General features: G+C 47.3%; 12 non-coding genes and 1 pseudogene across 12 annotated transcripts; 7 read left to right on the top strand and 6 right to left on the bottom strand.

Moving 5' to 3' along the window:
- Nucleotides 1-92: 92 nt before the first annotated feature.
- LOC135049071 (U5 spliceosomal RNA) lies at nucleotides 93-208 on the bottom strand. Its single transcript, XR_010240840.1, has one exon. It is a non-coding gene; the product is annotated as a U5 spliceosomal RNA (small nuclear RNA).
- Nucleotides 209-482: 274 nt separating this feature from the next.
- LOC135049110 (U5 spliceosomal RNA) lies at nucleotides 483-598 on the bottom strand. Its single transcript, XR_010240878.1, has one exon. It is a non-coding gene; the product is annotated as a U5 spliceosomal RNA (small nuclear RNA).
- Nucleotides 599-873: 275 nt separating this feature from the next.
- Nucleotides 874-989, bottom strand: LOC135049090 (U5 spliceosomal RNA). The gene has a single exon (XR_010240858.1). It is a non-coding gene; the product is annotated as a U5 spliceosomal RNA (small nuclear RNA).
- Nucleotides 990-1,263: 274 nt separating this feature from the next.
- LOC135049086 (U5 spliceosomal RNA) lies at nucleotides 1,264-1,379 on the bottom strand. Its single transcript, XR_010240854.1, has one exon. It is a non-coding gene; the product is annotated as a U5 spliceosomal RNA (small nuclear RNA).
- A 264-nt stretch (nucleotides 1,380-1,643) lies between these two features.
- Nucleotides 1,644-1,759, bottom strand: LOC135049124 (U5 spliceosomal RNA). Its single transcript, XR_010240892.1, has one exon. It is a non-coding gene; the product is annotated as a U5 spliceosomal RNA (small nuclear RNA).
- Nucleotides 1,760-2,029: 270 nt separating this feature from the next.
- On the bottom strand, nucleotides 2,030-2,145 carry LOC135049107 (U5 spliceosomal RNA). The gene has a single exon (XR_010240875.1). It is a non-coding gene; the product is annotated as a U5 spliceosomal RNA (small nuclear RNA).
- Nucleotides 2,146-2,289: 144 nt separating this feature from the next.
- LOC135049670 (U1 spliceosomal RNA) lies at nucleotides 2,290-2,417 on the top strand (annotated as a pseudogene).
- Nucleotides 2,418-3,009: 592 nt separating this feature from the next.
- LOC135049338 (U1 spliceosomal RNA) lies at nucleotides 3,010-3,173 on the top strand. Its single transcript, XR_010241099.1, has one exon. It is a non-coding gene; the product is annotated as a U1 spliceosomal RNA (small nuclear RNA).
- Nucleotides 3,174-3,325: 152 nt separating this feature from the next.
- LOC135049467 (U1 spliceosomal RNA) lies at nucleotides 3,326-3,488 on the top strand. The gene has a single exon (XR_010241220.1). It is a non-coding gene; the product is annotated as a U1 spliceosomal RNA (small nuclear RNA).
- A 675-nt stretch (nucleotides 3,489-4,163) lies between these two features.
- LOC135049319 (U1 spliceosomal RNA) lies at nucleotides 4,164-4,327 on the top strand. The gene has a single exon (XR_010241080.1). It is a non-coding gene; the product is annotated as a U1 spliceosomal RNA (small nuclear RNA).
- A 152-nt stretch (nucleotides 4,328-4,479) lies between these two features.
- On the top strand, nucleotides 4,480-4,642 carry LOC135049574 (U1 spliceosomal RNA). Its single transcript, XR_010241312.1, has one exon. It is a non-coding gene; the product is annotated as a U1 spliceosomal RNA (small nuclear RNA).
- A 9,011-nt stretch (nucleotides 4,643-13,653) lies between these two features.
- Nucleotides 13,654-13,817, top strand: LOC135049289 (U1 spliceosomal RNA). The gene has a single exon (XR_010241051.1). It is a non-coding gene; the product is annotated as a U1 spliceosomal RNA (small nuclear RNA).
- A 152-nt stretch (nucleotides 13,818-13,969) lies between these two features.
- Nucleotides 13,970-14,132, top strand: LOC135049501 (U1 spliceosomal RNA). Its single transcript, XR_010241248.1, has one exon. It is a non-coding gene; the product is annotated as a U1 spliceosomal RNA (small nuclear RNA).
- Nucleotides 14,133-14,558: the final 426 nt, after the last annotated feature.

Genomic DNA, 14,558 nt, shown 5'->3' with positions numbered 1-14,558 from the left:
CTGTTTGAAAAGAAACAAACATTTACTGTCATTTCTATGCAAATGAGCTTACATTAAAGCACACTCGTTCTATCTTTAAACCGATAAAATAAAACCCCAATAAGATGGGGCATGCAAAAATTGAGATAAAACTCAGTTTTGCTCCTCTCCACGGAAATCTTTAGTAAAAGGCGAAAGATTTGTTCGTTCTGAAGAGAAACCAGAACATGACCAAGATTCCACCTGTCGCCTGAGTGCCATGCCAGCAGTCCTCATTCAGCTCAAAGTGAGCACCCAATTTGAAAGAAAGAAAGCAGATTTCTCACCAGGCTTCCCCTTGCTATAAACATGGTTTGTACTCTTTTCCATGTGCTCCCAGATCTTTCAAGCAATTAGTATAGTCAAGAAAGTTCTGTTTGAAAAGAAACAAACATTTACTGTCATTTCTATGCAAATGAGCTTACATTAAAGCACACTCGTTCTATCTTTAAACCGATAAAAGAAACCCCAATAAGACGGAGCATGCAAAAATTGAGATAAAACTCAGTTTTGCTCCTCTCCACGGAAATCTTTAGTAAAAGGCGAAAGATCTGTTCGTTTTGAAGAGAAACCAGAGCATGACCAAGATTCCACCTGTCGCCTGAGTGCCATGCCAGCAATCCTCATTCAGCTCAAAGTGAGCACCCAATTTGAAAGAAAGAAAGCAGATTTCTCACCAGGCTTCCCCTTGCTATAAACATGGTTTGTACTCTTTTCCATGTGCTCCCAGATCTTTCAAGCAATTAGTGTGGTCAAGAAAGTTCTGTTTGAAAAGAAACAAACATTTACTGTCATTTCTATGCAAATGAGCTTACATTAAAGCACACTCGTTCTATCTTTAAACCGATAAAATAAAATCCCAATAAGATGGGGCATGCAAAAATTGAGATAAAACTCAGTTTTGCTCCTCTCCACGGAAATCTTTAGTAAAAGGCGAAAGATTTGTTCGTTCTGAAGAGAAACCAGAACATGACCAAGATTCCACCTGTCGCCTGAGTGCCATGCCAGCAGTCCTCATTCAGCTCAAAGTGAGCACCCAATTTGAAAGAAAGAAAGCAGATTTCTCACCAGGCTTCCCCTTGCTATAAACATGGTTTGTACTCTTTTCCATGTGCTCCCAGATCTTTCAAGCATTTAGTATAGTCAAGAAAGTTCTGTTTGAAAAGAAACAAACATTTACTGTCATTTCTATGCAAATGAGCTTACATTAAAGCACACTCGTTCTATCTTTAAACCGATAAAAGAAACCCCAATAAGACGGAGCATGCAAAAATTGAGATAAAACTCAGTTTTGCTCCTCTCCACGGAAATCTTTAGTAAAAGGCGAAAGATCTGTTCGTTTTGAAGAGAAACCAGAGTATGACTAAGATTCCACCTGTCGCCTGAGTGCCATGCCAGCAGTCCTCATTCAGCGCAAAGTGAGCACCCAATTTGAAAGAAAGAAAGCAGATTTCTCACCAGGCTTCCCCTTGCTATAAGCATGGTTTGTACTCTTTTCCATGTGCTCCCAGATCTTTCAAGCAATTAGAATGGTCAAGAAAGTTCTGCTTGAAAAGAAACAGACATTTATAGTCATTGTTATGCAAATAAACTTACATTAAAGCTAACAAGAAACTGATAAAAGAAACCCCAATAATATGGGGCATGCAAAAATTGAGATAAAACTCAGTTTTGCTCCTCTCCACAGAAATCTTTAATAAAAGGCGAAAGATTTGTTCGTTCTGAAGAGAAACCAGAGCATGACCAAGATTCCACCTGTCGCCTAAATGCTGTGCCAGCAGTCCTCATTCAGATCAAAGTGAGCGCCCAACTTGAAAGTAAGCAGATTTCTCACCTGGCTTCTCCTTGCTATAAGCATGGTTTGTACTGTATTCCATGTGCTCCCAGATCTTTCAAGCAAGTAGCATGGTCAAGAAAGTTCTGTTTGAAAAGAAACAAACATTTACTGTCATTTCTATGCAAATGAGCTAACATTAAAGCACACTCATTCTATCTTTAAACCGATAAAAGAAACCCCAAAAAGATGGGGCATGCAAAAATTGAGATAAAACTCGGTTTTGCTCCTCTCCACGGAAATCTTTAATAAAAGGCGAAAGATTTGTTCGTTCTGAAGAGAAACCAGAGCATGACCAAGATTTTTATCTGAAAATATGTGTTCTCCCTGCAGTTGTTGTCCCCAGATGAGAGTTCCCTTGTGCTGCCTCAGTTGAATCTCCTTTACTTGACAGAGATGTGCCTGAGCAGCGGCCCTCCCCAGCCCTATCCCAAATCATACTTATTTTGCATAGGAGATACCATGGTCATGAAGATTGTTCTCCCAGGGTGAGGTTCATTCATTGCATTCTGGGTATGCTGACCCCTGTGATTTTCCCAAATGTGGGAAACTCGCTTTTATACCCTTGTGCACTATCCTGACTTCTCCTCCTGTCTGCTTACTTTGTGCCTTCCAATGCACAATGCAAACTACAGGTAGTGCTGCAGGGCCCACACCCTTTTACTTGCCTTACAGAGCAGCTCTGGAGCTGATACAGTGCCAAGCTGCTGCAAGAAATCAGCTTGAATGCTTCAGGGGATGGGGCATGGCCAACATGAGCCCCACACCGAAGGAGGGTGGGGGTGTTTAATGCGAACTAAGGGTCATCCAAGCGCCGCAAAAGGCCGCCATGCCCTGCATACCCCTTTTCTCTTTTCATATGCAGATGAGGGTTCCAGCCAACTTTGGCCCACTGCTTGGATGACATCACCGTATGCAAATCCGTCTTCTGCAGAACTTCCCCCAGGAATGCTTGCACTAGTTGTTGCATTTGGTTTGTTGTTTGGGGGTGCTTCAGTATTAGGCAGCCTTCTGCCCTCCCATGTTCATCTGAAAATATGTGTTCTCCCTGCAGTTGTTGTCCCCAGATGAGAGTTCCCTTGTGCTGCCTCAGTTGAATCTCCTTTACTTGACAGAGATGTGCCTGAGCAGCGGCCCTCCCAGCCCTATCCCAAATCATACTTATTTTGCATAGGAGACACCATGGTCATGAAGATTGTTCACCCAGGGTGAGGTTCATTCATTGCATTCTGGGTATGCTGACCCCTGTGATTTCCCCAAATGTGGGAAACTCGCCTGCATTTTTTGTGGTAGTGGGGGACTGTGTTTGTGTTTTCCTCTGGTCAGCTCTGGTAAAAGTCAGATTTCTTTGTCTCATATATTCCTCTAGCCTTGTTCTTCTTTCGAGAGTTCCCTTGTGCTGCCTCAGTTGGATCTCCTTCACTTGACAGGGGGGTGCCCGAGCAGTGACCCTCCCCAGCTCTAGCCCAACTCCTACTTACCTGCCAGGTGAGATACTATGATCAGGAAGGTGCTTCTCCCAGGGCAAGGCTCACCCATTGCACTCTGGGTGTGCTGCTCCTACGATTTCCCCAAATGTGGGACACTTGACTGCATAATTTGTGTTTCCTCTGGTCGGCTCTCGTATAATTCAGATCTCTTTGTCTCAGGTCTTTCTCCAGCCTAGTTTGCTGTCTGTTTCCACTTCTTTTATCTTGAGCCCCTCCCTTCTATACCCTTGTGCACTATCCTGACTTCTCCTCCCGTCTGCTTACTTTGTGCCTTCCAATGCACAATGCAAACTACAGGTAGTGCTGCAGGGCCCACACAATCTTTTACTTGCCTTAAAGAGCAGCTCTGGAGCTGTTACAGTGCCCAGCTGCTGCAAGAAATCAGCTTGAATGCTTCAGGGGATGGGGCATGGCCAACATGAGCCCCACACCAAAGGTGGGTGGGGGTGTTTAATGCGAACTAGGGGTAATCCAAGCACCGCAAAAGGCCGCCATGCCCTGCACGCCCCTTTTCTCTTTTCATATGCAGATGAGGGTTGAAGCCAACTTTGACCCACTGCTTGGATGACATCACCATATGCAAATCCATCTGCTGCAGGCCTTGCCCCAGGAATGCTTGCACTAGTTGTTGCATTTGGTTTGTTGTTTGGGGGTGCTTCAGTATTAGGCAGCCTTCTGCCCTCCCATGTTCATCTGAAAATATGTGTTCTCCCTGCAGTTGTTGTCCCCAGATGAGAGTTCCCTTGTGCTGCCTCAGTTGAATCTCCTTTACTTGACAGAGATGTGCCTGAGCAGCGGCCCTCCCAGCCCTATCCCAAATCATACTTATTTTGCATAGGAGACACCATGGTCATGAAGATTGTTCACCTAGGGTGAGGTTCATTCATTGCATTCTGGGTATGCTGACCCCTGTGATTTCCCCAAATGTGGGAAACTCGCCTGCATTTTTTGTGGTAGTGGGGGACTGTGTTTGTGTTTTCCTCTGGTCAGCTCTGGTAAAAGTCAGATTTCTTTGTCTCATATATTCCTCTAGCCTTGTTCTTCTTTCGAGAGTTCCCTTGTGCTGCCTCAGTTGGATCTCCTTCACTTGACAGGGGGGTGCCCGAGCAGTGACCCTCCCCAGCTCTAGCCCAACTCCTACTTACCTGCCAGGTGAGATACTATGATCATGAAGGTGCTTCTCCCAGGGCAAGGCTCACCCATTGCACTCTGGGTGTGCTGCTCCTGTGATTTCCCCAAATGTGGGAAACTTGATTGCATAATTTGTGTTTCCCCTGGTCGGCTCTCGTATAATTCAGATCTCTTTGTCTCAGGTCTCTCTCCAGCCTAGTTTGCTGTCTGTTTCCACTTCTCTTTTCTGGAGCCACTCCCTTCTATGCCCTTGCGCACTATCCTGACTTCTCCCGTCTGCTTACTTTGTGCCTTCCAACGCACAATGCGAACTACAGGTAGTGCTGCAGGGCCCACACCCTTTTAGTTGCCTTACAGAGCAGCTCTGGAGCTGTTACAGTGCCCAGCTGCTGTAAGAAATCAGCTTGAATGCTTCAGGGGCTGGGGCATAGCCAACATGAGCCCCACACCAAAGGAGGGTGGGGGTGTTTAATGCGAACTAGGGGTCATCCAAGCACCGCAAAAGGCCGCCATGCCCTGCATGCCCCTTTTCTCTTTTCATATGCAGATGAGGGTTCCAGCCAACTTTGGCCCACTGCTTGGATGACATCACCGTATGCAAATCCGTCTGCTGCAGACCTTCCCCCAGGAATGCTTGTACTAGTTGTTGCATATGGTTTGATATTCGATGGTGCTTCAGTATTAGGCAGCCTTCCGCCCTCCCATGTTCATCTGAAAAGATGTGGTCTCCCTGCAGTTGTTGTCCCCAGACGAGAGTTCCCTTGTGCTTCCTCAGTTGAATCTCCTTAACTTGATGGGGGAGGGGCTGCCCGAGCAGCCACCCTCCCCAGCCCTATCCCAACTCATACTTATTTTGCATATGAGATCTCTTGATCATGAAGATTGTTCTCACAGGGTGAAGTTCATCCATTATATTTTAAAATAGGAAGGTACAAATTACATATTTGAATTGCATCTATGTGCTGGATTCAAATGTCCCCCCCCCCTTCCTTTCTCAATTGTGCCCATCAGCAGCTATTCTAAGGTTGCTGCCAATGGGTGTGACACATTAATTTCTTCTGTGGGGTACACAGGACTCCACAAGGATTCACATTGGGGTGTAGAGTAGGATCTTGATCTGAGGCACCAACCGACTCAAAGCTTTTGACTGTTCCCAAGATGCTCAGCGCATCCTCCTCTATAACCCCGCTTCCATGAACAGGGAGCTCAGTTTGTAGTTGGTGCCTTCAGTAGCAGGCCACTTAACAGGGGCCTGCCTCAGGAAGCCAATTCTTAGCTATTCATTTTGACAAGAAAAGAAGAACTTGTTTTATGAGAATCTACAAGGGCTGCAGCAGGCTAGGTCTAATAGACATCTTTACTGCAGCTTCATCACTCCCAGCGGCGCTGTATACTCCCGTGCCCTGGTTGCTGGGTCACTGCAGCGGAGGCTCCGGTTTCTTCCTAAGGTCAGTCACACACACACCGCCCTTCCGGATCACGAGGCCGCTGATGAAGGGGAGCGTGGCCGTAGGGGGTGGACCGTGTGCGCACTGGCGTGGACACTGATTACTGGGCAGCCGCTCCACTAGCCACCAGGTACAGTTAAGGAGCACAGGTCTGGGGGTTTTTCTCCTATATTAAACCAATTTTGTACTGCCCGCAGCGCATTGTGATAGGTAATAGGGCCTGATTCAGGTTGGATTGCAATCACAATAAGTGATCCAACTGCAAAAATTGCTAAGAGCATACGCATGTGCCTGCATTTTCTGCGGCACCCCGCAGAGAATGCGATCGCCTCTGCCTGTCAATCGGGGCAGGGGGGGAGAGGGGGGTCAGCAACACTCCATTTCCAAGTCAGGGATGGAGCGGTGCGGGGGCAAGGCTTCAAAATGGGGTCTGCAATGGAGGAGACACAGGGGGCGTGGTCACAGCAGCTGTATGACATCACATTCAGCCGCTGTGATCACAAAAATGGTGGCGGCTTCCTGCGCGCACATACAGTCTGCACCAGCAGGAGGCTACACCATTTTTTATGATCACGCTGAACTGCAGTGCGACTGCAATTACAGCATGGTCAAGAAGGGAGGCGTCATGCTGGGTGGCCATAAGAGATGAGCGGGTTCGGTTCCTCGGAATCCGAACCCGCCCGAACTTCACCCTTTTTTGCTCGGGTCCGAGCAGACTCGGATCCTCTCGCCTTGCTCGGTTAACCCGAGCGCGCCCGAACGTCATCATCCCGCTGTCGGATTCTCACGAGACTTGGATTCTATATAAGGAGCCGCGCGTCGCCGCCATTTTCACACGTGCATTGAGATTGATAGGGAGAGGACGTGGCTGGCGTCCTCTCCGTTTAGATTAGAAGATAGAGACGAGTGACATTTGATTTACTACTAATTTGGGGAGCAGTTGAACTTGTCAGGAGTACTCAGTAGTGCAGAGTTTTGCTGATAGTGACCACCAGTTTTATTATTTATAATCCGTTCTCTGCCTGAAAAAAAACGATACACATACCATATCTGTGCTCAGCCTCAGTGTGCTGCATGATATATCATCTATGTATATCTGACTGTGCTGAGTGCTCACTGCTCACACAGCTTAATTGTGGGGGAGACTGGGGAGCAGTTATAGCAGGAGTACAGTGCACACTTTTGCTGCCAGTGTGACCACCAGTATATTGTCTGCCTGAAAAAGTTAAACACTCCTGTGGTGTTTTTTTTTTATTCTATAAATGCATTCTGCTGACAGTGTCCAGCAGGTCCGTCATACATATATTATATAAATATTTACCTGCAGTAGTGTTATATTTTTTTTTTCATCTTTATCATCTCTATATTAGCAGACGCAGTACGGTAGTCCACGGCTGTGGCTATCTCTGTGTCGTCAGTGCTCGTCCATAATTGTATACCTACCTACCTGTGGTGGTTTTTTTTTTTCTATCTTCTTCATACTAGTAGTTTAGGAGTCTACTGACAGTGTCCACCAGGTCCATCATTATATTATATACCTACAGTAGTAATATATTTATTATATTATCTATACTAGCAGACGCAGTACTGTAGTCCACGGCTGTGGCTATCTCTGTGTCGTCAGTGCTCGTCCATAATTGTATACCTACCTACCTGTGGTGGGTTTTTTTTTTTATCTTCTTCATACTAGTAGTTTAGGAGTCTGCTGACAGTGTCCACCAGGTCCGTCATTATATTATATACCTACAGTAGTAATATATTTAGTATATTATCTATACTAGCAGACGCAGTACGGTAGTCCACGGCTGTACCTACCTCTGTGTCGTCACTCGTCCATAATTGTATACCTAACTGTGGTGGTTTTTTTTTTCTATCTTCTTCATACTAGTAGTTTAGCAGTCTGCTGACAGTGTCCACCAGGTCCGTCATTATATTATATATACCTACAGTAGTTATATATATTTTTTTTTATATCATTAATTATCATCTCTATACTAGCAGACGCAGTACGGTAGGCCACGGCTGTGGCTATCTCTGTGTCGTCAGTGCTCGTCCATAATTGTATACCTACCTACCTGTGGTGGAAGTTTTTTTCTATCTTCTTCATACTAGTAGTTTAGCAGTCTGCTGACAGTGTCCACCAGGTCCGTCATTATATTATATATACCTACAGTAGTTATATATATATTTTTTTTTATATCATTAATTATCATCTCTATACTAGCAGACGCAGTACGGTAGTCCACGGCTGTAGCTACCTCTGTGTCGTCAGTCACTCGTCATCCATAAGTATACTAGTATCCATCCATCTCCATTGTTTACCTGAGGTGCCTTTTAGTTGTGCCTATTAAAATATGGAGAACAAAAATGTTGAGGTTCCAAAAATAGGGAAAGATCAAGATCCACTTCCACCTCGTGCTGAAGCTGCTGCCACTAGTCATGGCCGAGACGATGAAATTCCATCAACGTCGTCTGCCAAGGCCGATGCCCAATGTCATAGTACAGAGCATGTAAAATCCAAAACACAAAAGATCAGTAAAAAAATGACTCAAAAATCTAAATAAAAATCGTCGGAGGAGAAGCGTAAACTTGCCAATATGCCATTTACCACACGGAGTGGCAAGGAACGGCTGAGGCCCTGGCCTATCTTCATGGCTAGTGGTTCAGCTTCACATGAGGATGGAAGCACTCAGCCTCTCGCTAGAAAAATGAAAAGACTTAAGCTGGCAAAAGCACAGCAAAGAACTGTGCGTTCTTCAAAATCACAAATCCACAAGGAGAGTCCAATTGTGTCGGTTGCGATGCCTGACCTTCCCAACACTGGACGTGAAGAGCATGCACCTTCCACCATTTGCACGCCCCCTGCAAGTGCTGGAAGGAGCACCCGCAGTCCAGTTCCTGATAGTCAGATTGAAGATGTCAGTGTTGAAGTACACCAGGATGAGGAGAATATGGGTGTTGCTGGCGCTGGGGAGGAAATTGACAAGGAGGATTCTGATGGTGAGGTGGTTTGTTTAAGTCAGGCACCCGGCGAGACACCTGTTGTCCGTGGGAGGAATATGGCCATTGACATGCCTGGTGAAAATACCAAAAAAATCAGCTCTTCGGTGTGGAAGTATTTCAACAGAAATGCGGACAACAGGTGTCAAGCCGTGTGTTGCCTTTGTCAAGCTGTAATAAGTAGGGGTAAGGACGTTAACCACCTCGGAACATCCTCCCTTATACGTCACCTGCAGCGCATTCATCATAAGTCAGTGACAAGTTCAAAAACTTTGGGCGACAGCGGAAGCAGTCCACTGACCAGTAAATCCCTTCCTCTTGTAACCAAGCTCACGCAAACCACCCCACCAACTCCCTCAGTGTCAATTTCCTCCTTCCCCAGGAATGCCAATAGTCCTGCAGGCCATGTCACTGGCAATTCTGACGAGTTCTCTCCTGCCTGGGATTCCTCCGATGCATCCTTGAGTGTAACGCCTACTGCTGCTGGCGCTGCTGTTGTTGCTGCTGGGAGTCGATGGTCATCCCAGAGGGGAAGTCGTAAGACCACTTTTACTACTTCCACCAAGCAATTGACTGTCCAACAGTCCTTTGCGAGGAAGATGAAATATCACAGCAGTCATCCTGCTGCAAAGCGGATAACTGAGGCCTTGGCATCCTGGGCAGTGAGAAACGTGGTTCCGGTATCCATCATTACTTCAGAGCCAACTATAGACTTGATTGAGGTACTGTGTCCCCGGTACCAAATACTATCTAGGTTCCATTTCTCTAGGCAGGCGATACCGAAAATGTACACAGACCTCAGAAAAAGACTCACCAGTGTCCTAAAAAATGCAGTTGTACCCAATGTCCACTTAACCATGGACATGTGGACAAGTGGAGCAGGGCAGACTCAGGACTATATGACTGTGACAGCCCACTGGGTAGATGTATTGACTCCCGCCGCAAGAACAGCAGCGGCGGCACCAGTAGCAGCATCTCGCAAACGCCAACTCTTTCCTAGGCAGGCTACGCTTTGTATCACCGCTTTCCAGAATACGCACACAGATGAAAACCTCTTACGGCAACTGAGGAAGATCATCACAGAATGGCTTACCCCAATTGGACTCTCCTGTGGATTTGTGGCATCGGACAACGCCAGCAATATTGTGCGTGCATTATATCTGGGCAAATTCCAGCACGTCCCATGTTTTGCACATACCTTGAATTTGGTGGTGCAGAATTATTTAAAAAACGACAGGGGCGTGCAAGAGATGCTGTCGGTGGCCACAAGAATTGCGGGACACTTTCGGCGTACAGGCACCACGTACAGAAGACTGGAGCAACACCAAAAACGCCTGAACCTGCCCTGCCATCATCTGAAGCAAGAAGTGGAAACGAGGTGGAATTCAACCCTCTATATGCTTCAGAGGATGGAGGAGCAGCAAAAGGCCATTCAAGCCTATACATCTGACCACGATATAGGAGGTGGAATGCACCTGTCTCAAGCGCAGTGGAGAATGATTTCAACGTTGTGCAAGGTTCTGCAACCTTTTGAACTTGCCACACGTGAAGTCAGTTCAGACACTGCCAGCCTGAGTCAGGTCATTCCCATCATCAGGCTTTTGCAGAAGAAGCTGGAGACATTGAAGGAGGAGCTAAGACAGAGCGATTCCGCTAGGCATGTGGGACTTGTGGATGGAGCCCTTCATTCGCTTAACCAGGATTCACGGGTGGTCAATCTGTTGAAATCAGAGCACTACATTTTGGCCACCGTGCTCGATCCTAGATTTAAAACCTACGTTGTATCTCTCTTTCCGGCAGACACAAGTCTGCAGGGGTTCAAAGACCTGCTGGTGAGAAAATTATCAAGTCAAGCGGAACTTGATCGGTCAACAGCTCCTCCTTCACAGTCTCCCGCAATTGGGGGTGCGAGGAAAAGGCTCAGAATTCCGAGCCCACCCGCTGGCGGTGATGCAGGGCAGTCTGGAGCGACTGCTGATGCTGACATCTGGTCCGGACTGAAGGACCTGCCAACGATTACGGACATGTCGTCTACTGTCACTGCATATGATTCTCTCACCATTGAAAGAATGGTGGAGGATTATATGAGTGACCGCATCCAAGTAGGCACGTCAGACAGTCCGTACGTATACTGGCAGGAAAAAGAGGCAATTTGGAGGCCCTTGCACAAACTGGCTTTATTCTACCTAAGTTGCCCTCCCACAAGTGTGTACTCCGAAAGAGTGTTTAGTGCCGCCGCTCACCTTGTCAGCAATCGGCGTACGAGGTTACTTCCAGAAAATGTGGAGAAGATGATGTTCATTAAAATGAATTATAATCAATTGCTCCGTGGAGACATTGACCAGCAGCAATTGCCTCCACAAAGTATACAGGGAGCTGAGATGGTGGATTCCAGTGGGGACGAATTGATAATCTGTGAGGAGGGGGATGTACACGGTGATGAATCGGAGGATGATGATGAGGTGGACATCTTGCCTCTATAGAGCCAGTTTGTGCAAGGAGAGATTTATTGCTTCTTTTTTGGTGGGGGTCCAAACCAACCCGTCATTTCAGTCACAGTCGTGTGGCAGACCCTGTCACTGAAATGATGGGTTGGTTAAAGTGTGCATGTCCTGTTTATACAACATAAGGGTGGGTGGGAGGGCCCAAGGCAATTCCACCTTGCACCTCTTTTTTCTTTTATTTTTCTTTGCGTCATGTGCTGTTTGGGGAGTGTTTTTTGGAAGGGCCATCCTGCGTGACACTGCAGTGCCACTCCTAGATGGGCCAGGTGTTTGTGTCGGCCACTTGGGTCGCTGAGCTTAGTCACACAGCTACCTCATTGCGCCTCTTTTTTTCTTTGCGTCATGTGCTGTTTGGGGAGTGTTTTTTGGAAGGGCCATCCTGCGTGACACTGCAGTGACACTCCTAGATGGGCCAGGTGTTTGTGTCGTCCACTTGGGTCGCTGAGCTTAGTCACACAGCTACCTCATTGCGCCACTTTTTTTCTTTGCGTCATGTGCTGTTTGGGGAGTGTTTTTTGGAAGGGCCATCCTGCGTGACACTGCAGTGCCACTCCTAGATGGGCCAGGTGTTTGTGTCGGCCACTTGGGTCGCTGAGCTTAGTCACACAGCTACCTCATTGCGCCTCTTTTTTTCTTTGCGTCATGTGCTGTTTGGGGAGTGTTTTTGGAAGGGCCATCCTGCGTGACACTGCAGTGCCACTCCTAGATGGGCCAGGTGTTTGTGTCGGCCACTTGGGTCGCTGAGCTTAGTCACACAGCTACCTCATTGCGCCTCTTTTTTTCTTTGCGTCATGTGCTGTTTGGGGAGTGTTTTTTGGAAGGGCCATCCTGCGTGACACTGCAGTGCCACTCCTAGATGGGCCAGGTGTTTGTGTCGGCCACTTGGGTCGCTGAGCTTAGTCACACAGCTACCTCATTGCGCCTCTTTTTTTCTTTGCGTCATGTGCTGTTTGGGGAGTGTTTTTTGGAAGGGCCATCATGCGTGACACTGCAGTGCCACTCCTAGATGGGCCAGGTGTTTGTGTCGGCCACTTGGGTCACTGAGCTTAGTCATCCAGCGACCTCGGTGCAAATTTTAGGACTAAAAATAATATTGTGAGGTGTGAGGTGTTAAGAATAGACTGAAAATTAGTGGAAATTATGGTTATTGAGGTTAATAATACTTTGGGATCAAAATGACTCCCAAATTCTATGATTTAAGCTGTTTTTTAGGGTTTTTTGAAAAAAACACCCGAATCCAAAACACACCCGAATCCGACAAAAAAAATTCGGTGAGGTTTAGCCAAAACGCGTTCGAACCCAAAACACGGCCGCGGAACCGAACCCAAAACCAAAACACAAAACCCGAAAAATTTCCGGTGCACATCTCTAGTGGCCATGCCATGTCACTGTGCAGGAGCCAGCACCGCTCACACACTAGTCCCCGGTGCAGCCCCCAACCCCCGGGACACCCGGAGCAACAAAATGTAGATTCAGGCCACCAGGCCACGCCCCTACCTATGAAACCATGCCTCCTTTTTACCATTGTGCTGCTTATCTGCGCGCACTGCATTACAATCTCCCTCGCCACCTCTCTGGGTGTCACCAGTGATAGTGACACCTCTGCCATGCTTGTAGCAGCTGGTCCTAAGATCTACACCTCAAGCCCTGAGTGTTTGCCCTTGTGACTTGTTGATCATCATAGCAAAGCAGATGCTTACAGAAAACTGCAGGGGCTTAGATTGAAAATAAAAAAAATTGATGGGTATAAGGTAGAGAGGAGCGGGTTCGGTTCTCCGAGAACCGAATTCCCCACGAACCCCACGAACTCCTCCTCCGAGGCAGGCTCGGTTGTTCCCGCCTGACTCGGAAAACCTGAACAAGGGAAAATGTCATCATCCCGCTGTCGGATTCTCGCGAGATTCGGATTTCATATAAAGAGTGCAAGCATTCCTGGGGGAAGGCCTGCAGCAGATGGATTTGCATATGGTGATGTCATCCAAGCAGTGGGTCAAAGTTGGCTTCAGAAACAAACAGGAATGCTTGCACTAGTTGTTGCATTTGGTTTGTTGTTTGGGGGTGCTTCAGTATTAGGCAGCCTTCTGCCCTCCCATGTTCATCTGAAAATATGTGTTCTCCCTGCAGTTGTTGTCCCCAGATGAGAGTTCCCTTGTGCTGCCTCAGTTGAATCTCCTTTACTTGACAGAGATGTGCCTGAGCAGCGGCCCTCCCCAGCCCTATCCCAAATCATACTTATTTTGCATAGGAGATACCATGGTCATGAAGATTATTCTCCCAGGGTGAGGTTCATTCATTGCATTCTGGGTATGCTGACCCCTGTGATTTCCCCAAATGTGGGTAACTCGACTGCATTATTTGTGGTAGTGGGGGACTGTGTTTGTGTTTTCCTCTGGTCAGCTCTGGTAAAAGTCAGATTTCTTTGTTTCAGATCTTCCTCTAGCCTTGTTCTTCTTTCGAGAGTTCCCTTGTGCTGCCTCAGTTGGATCTCCTTCACTTGACAGGGGGGTGCCCGAGCAGCGACCCTCCCCAGCTCAAGCCCAACTCCTACTTACCTGCCAGGTGAGATACTATGATCATGAAGGTGCTTCTTCCAGGGCAAGGCTCACCCATTGCACTCTGGGTGTGCTGCCCCTGCGATTTCCCCAAATGTGGGAAACTTGACTGCATAATTTGTGTTTCCCCTGGTCGGCTCTCGTATAATTCAGATCTCTTTGTCTCAGGTCTCTCTCCAGCCTAGTTTGCTGTCTGTTTCCACTTCTTTTTTCTTGAGCCCCTCCCTTTTATACCCTTGTGCACTATCCTGACTTCTCCTCCTGTCTGCTTACTTTGTGCCTTCCAATGCACAATGCAAACTACACACCCTTTTACTTGCCTTACAGAGCAGCTCTGGAGCTGTTACAGTGCCAAGCTGCTGTAAGAAATCAGCTTGAATGCTTCAGGGGCTGGGGCATTGTCAACATGAGCCCCACACCGAAGGAGGGTGGGGGTGTTTAATGCGAACTAAGGGTCATCCAAGCGCCGCAAAAGGCCGCCATGCCCTGCATACCCCTTTTCTCTTTTCATATGCAGATGAGGGATCCAGCCAACTTTGGCCCACTGCTTGGATGACATCACCGTATGCAAATCCGTCTTC

The sequence above is a fragment of the Pseudophryne corroboree genome, unplaced genomic scaffold, assembly GCF_028390025.1.
Source record: "Pseudophryne corroboree isolate aPseCor3 unplaced genomic scaffold, aPseCor3.hap2 scaffold_99, whole genome shotgun sequence".
Taxonomy (NCBI): Eukaryota; Metazoa; Chordata; class Amphibia; order Anura; family Myobatrachidae; genus Pseudophryne; species Pseudophryne corroboree.
This window is presented reverse-complemented; position numbering and strand designations above follow the sequence as displayed.